The sequence below is a fragment of the Mus musculus genome, chromosome 14, assembly GCF_000001635.26.
Source record: "Mus musculus strain C57BL/6J chromosome 14, GRCm38.p6 C57BL/6J".
NCBI classification, from domain to species: Eukaryota; Metazoa; Chordata; class Mammalia; order Rodentia; family Muridae; genus Mus; species Mus musculus.
Genome location: NC_000080.6, coordinates 24,516,158 through 24,527,975, shown reverse-complemented (window position 1 = coordinate 24,527,975; position 11,818 = coordinate 24,516,158). Strand labels below are relative to the sequence as shown.

Below are 11,818 nucleotides of genomic sequence, written 5' to 3'. Positions count from 1 at the left end.
CCCTTTTTTTCTCTGCCCGTTGGCCATGCCATCCCCAAGGCTCCCAGTTCCAAGTCAAGACCTGCTAAGGGCTAGTGAGACTTAACACTAGGCTGATATTCATATTGAAATTAATCTATGTCAGAGGTCCTCAACCTGTGGGTTGCGACCTGTCTGAAGGCCACATATCAGATATCCTGCATATTTACAATAGGATTCATTAACGGTAGGAAAATTACAATTATGAAGTAGCAACAAAATAATTTTATGATCTGGAGATCACCACAACATAAGGAACTGTATTAAAGAGTTCTCTCTCTCATATCTGCCCACCCCCTCTCTCTGTCTCTGTCTCTGTCTCTCTCTGTGTATATGTGTGTGTGTGTGTGTGTGTGTGTGTGTGTGTGGTCATGGCTAACAGAAGACAGCTTTATAGGGTTGGGTCTCTCCTTCCACCTTTGGTGGGTTCCAGGAATCCAACTTAGACTGTCAGGCATGTATATCAAATGCCTTTCCCTGTTGAACCATCTTCCAGACCTAGTGCCCCGTGTTTTCAGGAAGCCCTCCAGTGGTTCTGATGGCTCAGTCTGCAGTTACCCCACCATATCCAAACACTGCACACCTAAAGAGTCAACCAACTTGAGCAGAAAATATTTAAAAGGAATAGTACCCGTACTGTCTAGGAACAGGCTGTCCCCCAGTCATTCACCCTAAACAACGCATTAGAACCATGATACACTCAGTATCTGCCCTGCATTAGGTGTCTGGGAGGAGGAGTGTATCTTAGCAAAAACACTATACCATCTTCTATACGCGGTTGAGACTCCTTGGATTTTAGCATACAAGGAAGTTCACAGAACCAGTTCTCTTAGAACAAAAAGGTGCAACAGTATTGACGGACTATGGAAGTCCTTGCAGGCAGGGACCCTGCCATCTTTTGGCTGTGTTTGCCCAGCCGTAGCTCAGAACCCTGGTACAGCCAGGGCTTAGGATAAGCACATGAATATCAGCATGAATGAATGAAGAAACAAGTAGAGGAGCTACAAAAAACTGCAAGAGGTTATAATGATTTCCTTCAGCCAATGTGATGAGGAAGAGGATGGAGGGAAAGAACAATGCAGGCATGGCGATGCCCACTGGGATGCCACGTCCCCCAGCCCGATCTGTGCAGAGTCCTGCATGATACCGCCTTGTCATGTAACCACTCCAGCCTGAATCCCAGATGCAAAACCCAGTTCAAACTACTTCCCCAGACCCAGAAGCAAGAGATCCCTTGGTCTCCTGTGGTCTGGATGGGACCTGGTAAGTTAATTGCTTAATATCGTTTACAGAGGCCCAGTCGGTCTTGGGGTGAAGGAGGCTAATGCTGTTCTTGGCATCCGGCTGAAAGATTCAAGGCGCCAGAAATACAAAGGAAGGCTTCTTTCAACTTCGAGGACCAGACTGTTGAATAAAACTAGAGATGGGGAAGGGGCTGCCGAGGTGGGTGGGGGCTATTCAGAGAAAGAAGAAAGGTTCTTTTGGTAAAGAAATATTAATCGTAACACTCACATTGCGTTAAAATATATGTTTGAGGTCTGCAGAATGAGATGTTCATAAATAGATAAGCTTTAAGTGGATGATTTTTTAGCCTGGATTTTCCTGTACTGAAATATAATTAACACTTCCTGAAACCAGCTAGCTTGGAATAATTTAGTTCAATTGTAAGTATGCAAAACACTTAACAATTAGCTCTGTGAAATGAGACCAGCAAGCACTGAGCCGACTTCATTAATGCCCTAAGTGCACATGCCCCATTATGAGAGCTTTCAGAAATATTGTATGAATCTGAAATACCCTCGTAGAATGGAACCGGGAGGGAGTTTCCGATTATTTCCATTCATTTGAAAGTTATGTCTCATAACGCAGCCATCTGAAAGATGATGGCAATTGGTTTTAATATTTTTACAGCCTCTTCTGAGGGAGAGAGAGAGAGAGAGAGAGAGAGAGAGAAGAAAGGAAACCAAAGTGTAATGAGGTCTTTAAAGCCAATGCGATTTAATTTGTTATGAAAAGGCAGGCAGCCTGGGCAGAATAAAGCTCTCTGGTTGTCGGAGTCAGGGGACTGTGACGTAGCCTTTGTCCACCCATGTTTGCTCACCTGTACAATGGAAACAACCGGAAGTATTGCTCAAACTCGTAGCCCTCAGAACTGGTCCTGACCAGTCAGGATGAATGCTGGCAGCAAGTGTTCCCATGTCCTTAAATTTTCTGGAGCCAGAATAACTGTGCCTCCCTCAGGGGCCTGCTGGGTGCTCTCCCTGAATCATGACTGACAGGGGGTCAGAAGCAGGGGTGGGGGAAGGGGTAGGAGAGGGAAGGAAGAGGTGAGATTTGAATAAAAATGAAGTCTGGAGGCAAAGCCTTCCTCAGATGAAGATCAACTCTGGGGTTGGTGAAGTGAGAATTTTAGTTTCTTAAACAGCCCAGATATGTTATGTGAAGATGTTTTTATTTTAACCCCAGGTGTGGGATAAGAGGCTGCTTCACAGCAGGTGATTAAGATTTGCCTCGTGCACTAGCAGGGTCTCAATTTTTGCCAGCTGCACACAGTTTAATTCTGGGGACTCTGGAAAGGATATAAATGGGAGAGCCCCAAGGGGGCCTGTGATAGCTGCTGTCCTCCTGCATGCTACTGTTTCCTGGTGCCCTGTTTGCTTTTGCATTGGCTGGTGTGCTGGCTTGCTGGATATCGTAGCTATGAAGATTGGACTTTCCCCTAGGAACTCAACTTCTCTAACCAGCCGGAAGTAGCCTAAAAAGGTCTGCATCAACTTTCCTCCCTAACCTCTCTCTCCCACCTAATGTTGGAAATGGTGGTGGAAGGTATTTGGGTGTAATAAGGGTTGGAAGGGAGTTAGAGGTAGAAATAGCCAATGAAGTAGCTGAAAAACAAAAATGCCAACAGGTTGGAGGGAGGGCCCAGTAGTCGCTACTGCAACTTGCCTTTCAAGTATGAGACTTAAGTTTGATGCCAAACCCAGAGCCCCAGAACCACAGAAGCCAGCCCAACCTAATCCAGCAAGTTCTAGCCCGGTGAGGAAAGGCACACCTGAGGTTATCCTCTGGCCTCAGAACACACACACAAATTAAAACTTTAAAAATCAACTCTGGCTGGGCGGTGGTGGCGCATGCCTTTAATCCCAGCACTTGGGAGGCAGAGGCAGGCAGATTTCTGAGTTCGACGCCAGCCTGGTCTACAAAGTGAGTTCTAGGACAGCCAGAGCTATACAGAGAAACCCTGTCTCAAAAAACCAAAAAAATAAAAAAATAAAATAAAATAAAATTAAAAAATTAAAAAAATCAACTCTGGCTACTTATAAGCTCTAAGAAGGCAATCAGAAACAATCACAACAGCAAAAAGGAAGAGTTTTCACTCTGTACAATTGCCAAAACGTGACTTTAACTCCCTCCCTCAAGTAAAAACCACACATTGGAAGCCTTCTACTTCATGAGGCTTGTGTGGGTGTTGGCCCAAACGACCCCTGAGGACAGAATGGGAACAGTCATAACACAGAGTCTCCTACAGTGTGGTACAAAGAGTTCATCTAATTCCTGAAGGTCAGGCCAAGTGAGTCTTTCCACGGCTTTGTCTGAACTCTGTCCTTGTCACCACAAGACAAGCTGGCTGCACCAAGGAGAACCCCAGAGACGACCCCTGATTGTGACCTCAAGAGTCTGCCCTTTCTAGGCAGAAGGGCTCTCCCAGGGAAGAGAGATGAGAGATTGTATCAGGGGAGGAGGGCAAAAGCAACAGCCTCCGCTCAGCTGGAGTCTACTGAGCACCAAGGCAATCAGCTTCCTCCTTGGATTCTGCTGCCCACTTCAGGAACAAAAAGGAAACTGAGGCTCAGAGATCCCAGATGGCTGACTCAAGATCCCAGGGCCAAAAGACAGTAGCACTGAAAACTGAGGCAGGAGGATCATCCAGATTTGGAAGCTAGCCTGGGATACACCATAAGACCATATCTACCATATACACACAACAGTAGAATTCTTTTGCTAGATAAGGCAACACAAAACTTAGGACCACGAGGACATTTTAAGGAGTCCCAGGCTTTAACGAAGTCATAATAGCTATGCCTTCTTTAGTTAGAGCTAACTTAATTCCAGATTTCTTAGCAATGGTCTCAATAGCCAATAGTGGCACTCTACCAGTAACAGTAATAATCTATCTATGACAATTTACATGCATGATATTATAAACTTTTTTCAGAAATTGTGGCATTTCATCTTGAAAAGTACTCCCATAGGGCTGAGGTTGTAGTTTACTTGGGAGAGTGCTTGACTAGTGTGTGTGAGGACCCAAGTTCAATCTCCAGCATCACACACATTGGACATTATGGTGCACACCTATAACTCAGGAGCTAGAGGCAAGAGAATCTCCAGTTCAAGGTCATCCTCAGCTACATAAAGAACTTGAGGCCAGCCTGGGCTACATGAGACTCTATCTCAGAAAAAAAAGAAAAAAATGCCCAGCAAACTAGGTATACACCTGCAAGTCTAGCACCCAGGAAGCTAAGGCAGGAAGGTCCAGCATTTGAAAATAGCCTGGTCTACATGATAAGACTTTTTGTGGGGACCGGAAAGATTGCTCAGTAATTAAGAGCACTTACTTCCAAGGACCCAGTTTTGATTCCCAGCATCTAAATGGTGGCTGACAATCATCTGTAACTTCAGTTCCAGAAGATCCAATACCCTTTTCTAGCCCCTCTGGGCACCAGACACCCATGTGGTGCACAGACTTACATGTAGAAACAAATACCCTTACACAAAAAATCAATTATTTATTTATTTTTCTTTGTGAGGGCTGGGATATGACTCAATGGTAGAATGTTTTCCTAGCTTGCCCAGTTCCCAGTTCCCAGAACTAAACAAATGCTCTCAGTTCCCAGAACTAAACAAAAACAAACAAAAGACATTAGTAGTAGTAATAGTAGTAGTAGTAGTCTTCCCAATGGGCAAAGTGGGAAGAGAGGCTCTCCCTGTTGTCTAACCTGTGCAAGGGCAGCCAGCTGGATTTGAACCTGAGCCACTTCCAGGTGCACTAGGCATCTAATGAAGAACCAGAGACACAACAAGTATTGTCACCAGAAGAACACTCTATGCATACAAAGGAGAATACTCTAGAAGATATTAAGTTAGCTGCAAATATTCAAAGGAAGCACAAAGGGGCTGGGAGTGGGGCTCAGTGGAAGAGCATGTGCCGAACGCTCTGGGTGAGAGCCCCAGAAATGCAAAAACTAAAAGGTAAAACTCAACAGAAGGTGGCACAGTCCGTAAAGTCCTTTAATTGCACACATAAGTCCTTTCTTTCCTTCAGAAAGTCAGGCTTAGTGTTGTACACTTGTTACATGAACACTGGAGAGGCAGAGACAGGTGGAGCCCCGAGTCTCCCTAGCCAGTCAGCCTAGCTTCCTTGGAGAATTCCAGGCCAGTGAGAAGATCCTTCCTGTCTCACAACCAAACCAAAAGTTGGACAGCACCTGAAGGCTGACCTCTGGCTTCTATACACATTTACACATGCACATATGTACCCGCACATGACTGTATACACACACACACACAAATTAATATAAATACAGGGAATAATACTACAGGGAATGATACAGAAAGAAACATCTGGGGTCAAGTCCAAATCCTGCCACTTTGGTCTCAATTTTACCATCTATAAATTGGAATTAATTACACCCTCTTCTTTGGATTCAGGTAGATTCAAAGGAAATAACACATGTGGTGTTCTGTAACATGGCTCCAAAAAGCTAGGTAAATCTGACTGGAAAATCTGTGTTCAGAATAATGCTGGTTGACCCTCCTGTCAAATAAGAGACTCCTCCAGTGTCCAGAAGAGAAAAAAAAAAAAAAAAAAAAAAAAAGATGGACTAGTTACTGTCTGGGTCTCTCCTGCTTCTGACTCCTTGGGAAAAGACCTGACCAGCTTCCTCTGACTCTGACCAAAGACCAGCTTCCTGTCGCTGCCAGCATCCTCTGGTCCCCAGGCGGCAAGGATTGATGGGATGTGTAAAAAGGTCTTCTAGAATCTTGCTCAGTACCACTTTGCGCAGATACCCTTCAAGCCTCTGCGGCACACTCGTTTATCAGGCTTGTGAAAACATGGCAGTGAACCACCAGGTCCGTAGCCCAGTTCCAAGCTGTGCCTCACACGAGAGATTGATGACAGGGGTGATGGAGAGAGAGAGGCTGGCTAGGGCAGCTCCTTTGTCCCTGAGAAGAGAAGCTTCACCCCTGGCTGGTTCATCTGCTCCAGAAAGGCTCACAGCCTGACTGTGGGGCCCAAATGGGCCAGAAGGAGTGGGATGATAACGGGGGCTTGTCCCAGATCACACAGCAGGACTGTGTGCAGTCAAGTGGCTCTGTGACCTTGAACAAGTCAACACCCTCTCTGTGCCTCCATTAAATCAACTCTGAGCTTGAAGAAATAATGTAAATCTTTTACAGGGCTGTTGAGCACATTAAGTGTATTCAGACCTATGAAGTTCCTAGAGGACTGCCTAGCCTACTGTAGGGGCTATATTTGATTAGCTACTATCTTGTTTGAAGTTGACTCCTTGGTCTTCATTATAGGAATACTCTGATTCCCATACGAGTGTTCTTTCATGACTTCAGAACCACCTTCTTCTGCCCAGTTAGTTGTCTGGCATTCAGAGGCTTTTTTCCCTAGTCCAGAATGACCTCAGAGTTTTTCTCATTCTTCCAGCTCATCCCAAAGAGGCCTGAAAGCTTACCAGGGTGTTTTCTGGAAGCTTCTCTTCTGGATTGGCCCTAGCATTAAGCATGTCTCATGGAGACCTATGAACTCTTCACAAACATCTGCTCTGGGCAAGCATGAAAGTCACTGGATGCTGGGCGGTGGTGGTGCATGCCTTTAATCCCAGCACTTGGGAGGCAGAGGCAAGTGGATTTCTGAGTTCGAGGCCAGCCTGGTCTACAAAGTGAGTTCCAGGACAGCCAAGGCTACACAGAGAAACCCTGTCTCAAAAAAACAAAAACAAAAACAAAAAACAAAACAAAAACAAAACAAAAAAAACAAGAAAGAAAGAAAGAAAGAAAAGAAAGAAAGAAAGGAAAGAAGGAAGGAAGGAAGGAAGGAAGGAAGGAAGGAAGGAAGGAAGGAAGTCACTGGATGGAAAGAGCTGTGTGGCCATCCAGACCAAAAAGCTTCCCAGTCAGTAAGTGGCTGTCAAGAGAGTCTCCTTTAGAGGGTCTGGGGAAGCTGTCCTTCGGACGCCTGATGCCTCTGCACACTGAGCGATGTTCCCAGTATCCCCAAGACATGTCCTCTGAGGATGCAGGAGTCTTGCATTTGTGGGGCTGAACACAGACAGCTGCTGTGTTAACCAACCAATCATGATCAATCACCTTGTCATTTGGCCCATCAAAGCTTCTCCTGCTGAGGGCGGGGTGAGATGACTTAGTAGGTGGTGGCACTTGTCACGCAAACCTGGGGACTTGAGCTTGATTCCTAGAATCCCCATAAAGGTGAGGGATAGAAATGACTCCACAAAGTTATCTTGTGAACTTCACACTAATACTGTGGCACAAGTACACACACACACACACACACACACACTTTCTGCAGAGATGTGACATAGACACTTAAGGGTGATCCATAGAAGCTCAGGAGAAATGTCTGGCACGGAAAGCTGTAGACAAATGTGGCTCTGCCCCAGCTGGGCACTGAGTTCCCACACACAAACACTGTTAGCATGGAAACCAGGAGTCTTATGACCGTCACATGGTCACACCAAGGGAACAACACTGAGGGTGAAAGGCAGAAATGACAGCCTATGGCTGAAGGGAGATGGCAAGGACACCCCAGTACCCTGTTCCCCACCAGCTGGGTCAAGGGTAATAAGGCAATTACTTTCCAGGCCATGCTTTGTCCATTGAAGATGCACCTCCATCTGGATGCACTGACACACACCTGCAGTCCCGGGATTGCTTGAAGGTGGGAGGCTGAGTCTGGCTGAGGTCTGGAAAGTGTAGCAAGATCCTGTGAAAGAAGAGGGAGGAAGGAATAAGGAGGAAGGGAAAAATGTGTCTTCATTCAGAACTTTGAGACGGTTTTTTGTTTCATTCAGAACTTTGAGGTTGCTGGTTTTTGAGATGGTCTCATGTAGCCCAGGCTGACATCAAACTTACTATGTACACAGGAGAACCAGCAATTATGACAAGGCCATCAGCAACTTCCTAGGTAAGCTGAAAGACCGGCAAGCTCCAGGACACCAAAGATGCTCCATATGTGCTCCATCTTCATGGATGTGCATGATGCCACTGACTGCTTTTACAGCCCCTGAGCAAGATGGGCAAGAGGTAACCTCCCTACATGCTCCAACCACTCTTCCCCTCTTTTTCTTCCCTCTGTTCTTGGAACTCCTGTCTCTCCCTCAATTCCAGTGGGGAGAGAGGTCATCTCAGGCCTTCCTATTCAAAGCTTATCTTGTTAAAGTTGTCAGAAATGGACCTGACACTCCATTACTGGGTATCTCATCTGATTTTTAGCCATTGTACCATTTTATGTGGGAGAGGGGAACTTGTTTCTATAGGAGCGTTCACTTCTCCAGCCAGGGACCTCAGGTTTTTCCCAGCTTGATTTTATTTTTATTTTATGTTATTTTTAACTATGTATTGGGGAATATGTGCATATGTGGTTGCAGGTTTCCCTCCTTGGAGTCCAGAAGAGGGAGTCATAGTCCCTGGAGCTGGAGATAAAGGCAGCTATAGACCTTCTTGGAACCAAACTGATGTCCATTGTAAGAGCAGTACGTGCTGAGTGATCTCTCCAGCTCTCTAGCTCAAGCATAACTTAACCAAAGTCCTTTTGTTTACAGGGAGCTTCCTGCCCATCCCATGACATCCTAGCAGCTCCAAAAGAACTACAGAAAAATGTGCAAGGAGCATGGGATGCCATCACTCCTGGGACCTCAAGCCACTTCCTCATTTGTTTAGCCTTTATCAAAATGTAGTTTAGTTGATAGAGTGCTTACCTATCTAGTATACATGAAGTCCTAGATTTAACCCCCATAACCACATAAAACCAAGCATAGTGGTGCATGCCTGCAATCCCAACACAAGAGAGAGAGAGAGAGAGAGAGAGAGAGAGAGAGAGAGAAGGTTTAAAAGACTAAAGTCATCTTCCACTACATAGTGGATTCAAAGCCAACCTGGGATACATAACATAAGCCCTTGTCCTCCTCCTCCTCCAATATCAGCATACTTTCCAATCCCTGGTACATGAGCTCACTCCACTAGGCAGTTTTCTTGTAAGCCAGTGATTCTACTAACAGCAATGGACTGGTGTCTTCCATGGGACACATGTGTAGAGGCAGGAACAGCATTCAAGGACTCTTGGTCCTATCACAAGGGACATGGCCTCATGATGTCTGAATACCCTTCTTAAAAGTCCAAGACCCACATACCTACAAATATTTCCCCCAAATCCTCTGGGTAAATCTTAATATTAGAATCCTGCAAGCAGCCTGGTTATGTTTGGAGAAGAAAGGAAAAGCCTGAAACTCCCAGAGTTACTAACATTCACCTCATGTCCAGCCATGACATGAAGGATTGCTTGTTTTGATTGCCTAGTACTGACAAAGTTATAACCCTGCCAGGCCACTACATCATTAGCAAGCAAGCTGCTTGAAGTCAAAAGACTTGGGTTTAAATGATAGCTCTACTACCAACTGACTCTATGACCTCAGGAAAAATTTCCTAACTTCTCTGTCACTCAAATTTCTCATTTCAGGCTAGGAATATATCTGTCAGTTAGAGAAAATGTGCACAGAGCACCAGAGATTTTAGATTTGGACTCTTGTAGAGCAGGAATATTTTCTCATTTCCCATGGAAACAGGACAAGACTAATATGGTTTAGTAAATACTTAGCAGAATGAAGGAGAACATTTTCCCCCAATGGCGTAGCCACTGGCACATTGTCCATGCTTCTATAAGTAAATTAAATTAAAACTTATTAGATCACTTAAAATTAAGAAAAACATAGGAAGAAGAGGAGGAAGAAGACACTGAGGAAGAGGAAGAGACAAAGAATACAAAATGAAAATAGAAGATGAGAACAGGAAGAGGACCCATGTGAGAAGGAAGGGACAAGAGAGAGTGATGGGGAAAATGAATAAAACCAAAATATATTACATAAAATTTAAAAGTATTAATGCACGGAAAAATTAGCAAAATAAAACATCAAAATACAAGCATGCAAGAGGTTGTCTGTCCACCAGACATATAAATGGGCAGCAATGAGGAGGCATGGAAGAAATGTGTTACAATGGACTAAAGGGTATGTGGAGTGGACCGCTTGGCTGGCTGTGTGGTTTGAAGAAACTGAAGTGTAATATTTTTTACCATGTTATAAAACTTGATCTTTTCCCAATGCTTCTTCTACACACCAGTCCAGCCATGTCTTAACCTTTTACCCATACACTATGACCCTTCCAGGAAAGCAGAACTCTGTACTGTCTGTTTCTTCTACTCTCACAAGAGCTTTCTAAGCCCCCTGCACTGGCAGCATAGCATAGAGGCCTGAGTGCGCTCAGGTAGACCAGTTGTCTCTACCCAGAATATCATTTGAGACTTGATATTCAACCCTTAGAACCTCTGCCTCAGGGAGATGAGGAGTCTTAGATTGGATTCATGATCAAAAGCTGTCTAAATTACTCTGTCAATCTCAGAGTAGAGGGTATCTAGAGCAACAATTCTCAACCTGTGTGTCTCCACCCCTTTGAACATCCCTTTTACAGGGTTCACCTAAGACCATCAGAAAACACAAATATTTACATTATGATTCATAACAGTGGCAAAATTACAGTTATGAAATAGCAATGAAAATAATTTTATTTTGGGTATAGTGAGAATTTTTATTTCTTTAAAAACCCATTTGTGTTATATGAATACGTTTTTGTTTTAATCCCAGGTATGGGATATGGGGTTGCTTCAGTTTATCCACAGCCATTAACTATGATTATCTTGTTCTCTAGGAGGGTCATAATCTTGGCCAGGTGTAGATAGATTATTCTGGGGACTCTGGGGAGGGAATACATGCCAGAGCCCTGAGAAGGGTTGGGGGAACTCCAAAGAAGAAGAAGTCTGCCATTTCCTTTCCTCTAGAGCTCTTGGTTGCTGTTATTGAGGTTTGATGAGAATAAGTTAGAGATATTCTGATAATGACGATCAGATTTACCCCAAGAAACTCAATACCCCTAATCAGCAGGAAGTAGTCTAAAGATGTCCTTGACCCCTTTCCCTCTAACCTTCTTTCTCTTCTACCTAGGGTTGAGGGCTTGAAAGGAGTCAGGGTAAAATAAGGTTCAGAAGAGAGATAAGGATATAAGAACCCAATTACATAATAATAATAATAATAATAATAATAATAATAATAATAAAATAATGATAATGCTAACCGTTGGCAGTCACAAAACATGAAGAGCTGTATTAAAGCTTCACAGCATTAGGAAAGTTTAATATCACTGTTCTAGAGCCTTCCCTATCCTAGGGAACCTTGCCTGTGTGTGTCATTAATACAGAACTTCATTCTATGACATGACTTTCAATTTGTGGTCAGTCAAGAACCCAGAGGATCCTATAATTTGCCCATATTCTAAGCCTGCTACTCTGTGCTCAGTGACAATGGATACTTGGCTCTTCCTTCCTGAGCATACTTCCTCAGGTAGAACATAACTGATGTAATGTGGTAAGAATGTAGTGAGGTGAATGAGTCCCCAGTGGGGACTATGACAAGGGCTGGACAAGCATCAGACTCTTCATTCT

General features: G+C 44.3%; 1 long non-coding RNA gene across 1 annotated transcript; it reads left to right on the top strand.

The window, feature by feature from the left end:
- Window positions 1-1,047: 1,047 nt before the first annotated feature.
- Gm31720 lies at window positions 1,048-9,945 on the top strand. The gene is made up of 3 exons (XR_383260.3): window positions 1,048-1,281; window positions 8,193-8,352; window positions 8,871-9,945. It is a non-coding gene; the product is annotated as a predicted gene, 31720 (long non-coding RNA).
- The last annotated feature ends 1,873 nt before the right edge of the window (window positions 9,946-11,818 follow it).